Genomic DNA, 6,702 nt, shown 5'->3' on the forward strand with positions numbered 1-6,702 from the left:
GGGGGAGGTATCCCTCTGTAGTTAGATCCCGGTATCTCTCCTAGGAAAAGGGAGGGGGGAGGAAGCAGGGGGAATGGTTTATTTCTCCTGGGTGTAAGAACTCCATGGATTTGGGGCTCTTGGAATCCCCTAGGATTTTGGGGAAGGACTGTGTTTCAATCCACATATCTGATTGAGTGGTGGTAGCTTACTAGATCTAAACTAGGATTTTAGTTTAGAGGGAAACCAAGTCAGGTCCCCACATTGGAGCCCAACAGCTCCAAGTGGGGGTGAGACCTATGACAGCATGAGCCTCTACCGCAGAGGTGGGCCCCTGAGCTCCTGGCCAGGGAGGCTCACCCCCGGCCTCTCCCCTGCTGTTCCCCCTCACTGCGCCGCCGGGCAGCTCAGCACCGGCGCACACCCCTGCAGGGGGGGGGGGAGGGAGCAGGGGAGAGCAGGGAGGGAGGCTCATCTACAGCCTCAGGGGAGCAGGTGGCAGGAGTGGGGGGAGGACTGAGGAGGAGCACCGGGCGGCCGCGCAGCCAGATGGAGAGAAGCGGCGCTTTGAAGGTGAAACCGCTGCTTCTCTCCAGCTGCGCAGCTGCCCCTGCACCTCCTGAGTTCTCCGCCCATGTTCGCAGGACCACATTCCGAAAGGGGCTGGGGGGGTTGGATGGGGGTGGGGTCCTGGGGGATGAGTAGGGGCGGGAGGTCCCAGGAGGGGGCGGTCCAGCGGACAAGGAGGGGGGGTTGGATGAATCAGGGGCTCTGAGGGGGGCAGTCAGGGGGCGGGAAGTAGGAGGGGGCAGATAGGGGGCGTGGGGACAGGCTGTTTGGGGAGGGACAGCCTTCCCTAGCTGGCCCTCCATACCGTTTTGCAACCCTGATGTGGCCCTCGGGCCAAAAAGTTTGCCCGTCCCTGCTCTACCACATGAGCTAAAAGCCAACTGGCTGTTAGCTAAGGCTGTAGAGCAGACTCATTTTTTATCTCTCTTGCTAAGTGGTCTTGGTGCCACTAGATGGGACAGAACACCACACCCAGGAAGTGTGTGGATTACACATGTATTGTGGCATTAATGCATGTGAAGTCTGGCCTGAGCATAGGAGATGTTAGGGGAATGGTGATGCATGCAGGGCTGGCTCCAGGTTTTTTGCCGCCCAAGCAAAAAAAAAAAAGTCGAAGCAAAAATAATAATAAAAAAAGCTGGAGTGCCGCCACCGAAGCAAAAAAAAAAAAAAAAGGACTGGAGTGCCGCCCCTTAAAAAGTGCCACGTGCCGCCGCAAGAACATGCTGGTGCGTAGAGCCGGCCCTAGGTGCATGCTCAGTACAGAGTGAATCTTTGAAGAATAATACTGCAATCCTCTAACAAACCTCTACTGAGCAGCTATGAACCAATTTTTCAGAGTTCATAACATGGCCACATTTGAGTGGATGTTCACAGGAACAGCAAAAAGCACATCCCTGACACCAAATTTCAATTGTCTGCTCCAAAACATGGAGTTGCTAGAGCACCTCACTATAAGAATATAACATAGGCAATTGTTCCTTAATCTTATTCTTGCAAACAGCTAAGATGCTTTTATTGAAACTTTAATAAAAATAAATCAGCCTGTGGCGGGCAACATGCAAGGAAAATTTTATCTCAAAACATGTTAAGTTTAGCAAAGTTAGGAGAAACTGAATACAGGGCTTTATAGTGTAAAGTGTTAGGCAACTATCAGTTCTACTATCAATTATACAGATAATAAAGTAAATGACATTTTAAAAAAATCTTTCACTATTATAATCTAATGTGGTAATACGGGTTTAGGTTCCTTGTAATTTTTATTCTTGACAGCATGGAATCAGATTCCCCACAAAAAATGCAGTGAAAAAATATAATAAACATAATTTAAGTACTGTAGAAACAAGTGTTTCTAAGGAGGAAGTATGATGCAGCAAATATCTTCCTATAATATTAAGCCTCTTTCTTGGTGATGAGTGTGGGTAGACAAAATCCCGCTCTGACATACAGCCACTGTGACGTACATAGCTTTTTTGAACTGTGGAAACTTCTGAAAGATATAATCTACGCCTAACAGTTTAACTCACTCAGGTTAAGTACAAGTACAGAGCAGACCTGGTTTTCCTTTCAGTTTGGATCACACAACCCATATTTGGCATTTTCCACCCTGTCACCCTCCTCCCCCTCCCCATCTTATCTAACCCTCCTACTCCCTCTCAACCCTACTGTCCTCTCTCAGTTTTGCCTCACTTCTTCACATTCCACATAAAAATAATTTTTTTACCCCTCTTTAGTAAAAACACCCTTCCTTCCTTAACTTCATGAGGTGCTGTTGTGAAAATAACAACCTTGTAAAGGACCAAATTTTGCTTCCAAAAAGCTTAATTCTGCAAGTGGCAGGGCACTGGCCCTGATCCACCAAAGTACTTGAACACATGCCTATAGTACTGTTGACTTCAGTAGAGTCTATGGGACAACTCGTGCATAAAATACAGAGGTACCAATTTCACAAATGGTTAAGGCAGCTGAGCTCTGTTTATTTTTCTTCTCAATGTTCAATAAGTTGACTCCTGCCTCCTTCCCTATATACAACTGCTGTATTTACTACACATCCTACTACAGTTGTTCTCAACCAGGGGTACGTGTACCCCTGGGGGTACACAGAGTTATTCCAGGGGGTACATTAACTCATCTAGATAGTTGCCTAGTTTTCCAACAGGCTACATAAAAAGCACTAGCGAAGTCAGTACAAACTAAAATTTCATACAATGACTTGTTTCTGCTGCTCTGTATACTATACGCTGTAAGTACAATATTTATATTCTGATTATTTTATAATTATATTGTAAAAATGAGAAAGTAAGCAATTTTTTCAGTAATAGTGTGCTGTGACACTTTGGTATTTTTATGTCTGTTTTTGTAAGCAAGTAGATTTTAAGTGAGGTGAAACTTGGGGTACACAAGTCAAATCAGACTCCTGAAAGGGGTACAGTAGTCTGGAAAGGTTGCGAGCCACTGGCCTAATCAATGCAAGTCCCAAATGTGTTCTCAGTTACACTGGTGTATCATTGGAATAAGAGCAGTAATTTCCATAAGCCAAATGCAAATTTAGACTGTGGTAATTACATATGGCTTAGGCCCCACTTGAGACTTGAATTGTATGGATTCTCTCCCCATTTGAATCACGCTCCAACCTGTTCACTTAGCACACTGTGTCCTCTGGAAATAAGACATAACAATATAATTTCAGACTGCAGAGGAATGACCCCAATGCAGGGATGTTTGCAGTGGTGTTGTAACCATGTTGTCTCTTTCACTGATAGAAGTTGGCCCAATAAAATATAACATCTCACCCACTTTGTCTTGTCAATGCTCAACCGGCGGGGGCCTAAGTGTGTTTCAACATAATATGTGACAAAACCCCAAAACGAGGGACACAGAAACATCACACAGGAAACTGAGAAGACTGTGGGAGTCACCCCTTCACAGACAATGCATGCCTTTTCCTGGAACTTCAACTTCCCCAAGGGCTAGTTCTGAGGTAGATAACTTCCAGTCACCAAAGTGAAGGGAGATGTGATGTGTATAAGACACCGGCACAGTGGTTTCCCCAGGAATTGAAATTAGGGGGGGTGTTCGAATTTATAGGGGGGGTGTCAGGACCAATGAGATATATAAAAGAGATATGAATAAAGTAAATGTTTTGTTAGGATTATGCAAATTTAACATAAGAATAATGCAAGTTACACCAAAACACATAACAGGTCTAGATTTCTAAAAAAATATACATTTAAAAAAAAAAGTATTTAATTTAAATTGACTTTTGAAAAGTAAGCCATCATGGGGTAAGAGGAAAGTCCTCTCATGGATCAGTAACTGGTTAAAAGATGGGAAACAAAGGGTAGGAATAAATTATCAGTTTTCAGAATGGAGAGAGATAAATAGTGGTATCCTTGAGGGGTCAGTATCTGGAAAAATGGGTAAACAATGAGGTGGCAAAATTTGCAGATGATACAAAACTATTCAAGATAGTTAAGTCCCAGGCAGACTGCGAAGAATTACAAACGGATCTCATAAAACTGGATGACTGGGCAACAAAAATGGCAGAGTAAATTTAATGTTGATAAATGCAAAGTAATGTACACTGGAAAACAATCTCAACTATACATACAAAATGAAGGAGTCTGAATTAGCTGTTAACACTCAAGAAAGATCTTGCAGTCATTGTGGATAGTTCTCTGAAAACATCCACTCAGTGTGCAGCGACAGTCAGTGATTCCCAACATTCTGTTTGCTTTTTTAAAAAGAACAGGAGCACTTGTGGCACCTTAGAGACTAACACATTTATCTGAGCATAAGCTTTCGTGGGCTACAGTCCACTTCATCGGATGTAGCCCACGAAAGCTTATGTTCTTTTTGCAATACAGACTAACACAGCTGCTACTCTGAAACCTTTGCTTTTTTAAGAAAGGGATAGATAATAAGACAGAAAATATCATATTGCCTCTATATAAATCCATGGCACATGTACACCTTGAATACTGTGTGTAGATCTGGTTACCCCATCCGAAAAAAGACATACTGGAAATGCAAAAAGTACAGAGATGGGCAACTAAAATGATTAGGGGTATGAAACAGGAGAAGAAATTTAAATGACTGGGAATTTTCATCTTAGAAAAGAGATGACTAAGGGGGGATATGCTAAAGGTCTATAAAATCTTGACTGATGTGAAGAAAGTGAATAAAGTAAATGTTTTGTTAGGATAATGCAAATTTAACATAAGAATAATGCAAGTTACACCATAACACATAACAGATCTAGATTTCTAAAAATATATATAATTTTAAAAAAAATGTATTTAATTTAAATTGACTTTTGAAAAGTAAGCCATCATGAGGTAAGAGGGAAGATCCTCTCATGGATCAGTAACTGCTTAAAAGATGGGAAACAAAGGGTAGGAATAAATTATCAGTTTTCAGAATGGAGAGAGATAAATAGTGGTATCCTTGAGGGGTCAGTACTGGGACCAGTCCTATTCAACATATTCATCTGGAAAAATGGGTAAACAGGGAGGTGGCAAAATTTGCAGATGATACAAAACTATTCAAGATAGTTAAGTCCCAGGCAGACTGCGAAGAGCTACAAAGGGATCTCACAAAACTGGGTGACTGGGCAACAAAATGGCAAATTAAATTCAATGTTGATAAATACAAAGTAATGCACATTGGAAAGCAATCTCAACTATACATACAAAATTATGGCATCTGAATTAGCTGTTAACACTCAAGGAAGAGATCTTGGAGTCATTGTGGATAGATCTCTGAAAACATCCACTCCATGTGCAGTAACAGTCACAAAAGCAAACAATGTTGGGAATCATTAAGAAAGCGATAGATAATAAGACAGAAAATATCATATTGCCTCTATATAAATTCATGGTACGTGCACACCTTGAATACTGTGTGTAGATCTGGTCACCCATCCTAAAAAATATATATTGGAATTGGAAAAGGTACAGAGATGGGCAACTAAAATGATTAGGGGTATGAAACAGGAGGAGAGATTAAAGTGACTGGGAATTTTCAGCTTAGAAAAGAGATGACTAATGGGGATATGATAGAGGTCTAGTATCAGAGGGGTAGCCGTGTTAGTCTGGATCTGTAAAAGCAGCAAAGAATCCTGTGGCACTTTATAGACTAACAGACGTTTTGCAGCATGAGCTTTCGTGGGTGAATACCCACTTCTTCGGATGCAAGTAGTGGAAATTTCCAGGGGCAGGTATATATATATATGAAAGCAAGAAGCAAGCTAGAGATAACGAGGTTAGTTCAATCAGGGAAGATGAGGCCTTGTTCTAGCAGTAGAGGTGTGAAAACCAAGGGAGGAGAAACTGGTTCTGTAGTTGGCAAGCCATTCACAGTCTTTGTTTAATCCTGAGCTGATGGTGTCAAATTTGCAGATGAATTGAAGTTCAACAGTTTCTCTTTGAAGTCTGGTCCTGAAGTTTTTTTGCTGTAGGATGGCCACCTTAAGATCTGCTATTGTGTGGCCAGGGAGGTTGAAGTGTTCTCCTACAGGTTTTTGTATATTGCCATTCCTAATGTCTGATTTGTGTCCATTTATCCCTTTCCTTAGAGACTGTCCAGTTTGGCCGATGTACATAGCAGAGGGGCATTGCTGGCATATGATGGCGTATATTACATTGGTGGACGTGCAGGTGAATGAACCGGTGATGGTGTGGGTGATCTGGTTAGGTCCTGTGATGGTGTCGCTGGTGTAGATATGTGGGCAGAGTTGGCATCGAGGTTTGTTGCATGGATTGGTTCCTGAGCTAGAGTTACTATGGTGTGAGGTGCAGTTACTGGTGAGAATATGCTTCTGGTTGGCAGGTTGTCTGTGGCGAGGACTGGCCTGCCACCCAAGGCCTGTGAAAGTGTGGGATCATTGTCCAGGATGGGTTGTAGATCCCTGATGATGCGTTGGAGGGGTTTTAGCTGGGGACTGTATGTGATGGCCAGTGGAGTCCTGTTGGTTTCTTTCTTGGGTTTGTCTTGCAGTAGGAGGCTTCTGGGTACACGTCTGGCTCTGTTGATCTGTTTCCTTATTTCCTCGTGCGGGTACTGTAGTTGTGAGAATGCTTGGTGAAGATTTTGTAGGTGTTGGTCTCTGTCTGTGGGGTTAGAGCAGATGCGGTTGTACCTCAGTGCTTGGCT

The sequence above is a fragment of the Mauremys mutica genome, unplaced genomic scaffold (assembly GCF_020497125.1).
Source record: "Mauremys mutica isolate MM-2020 ecotype Southern unplaced genomic scaffold, ASM2049712v1 Super-Scaffold_2380, whole genome shotgun sequence".
Classification (NCBI taxonomy): Eukaryota; Metazoa; Chordata; order Testudines; family Geoemydidae; genus Mauremys; species Mauremys mutica.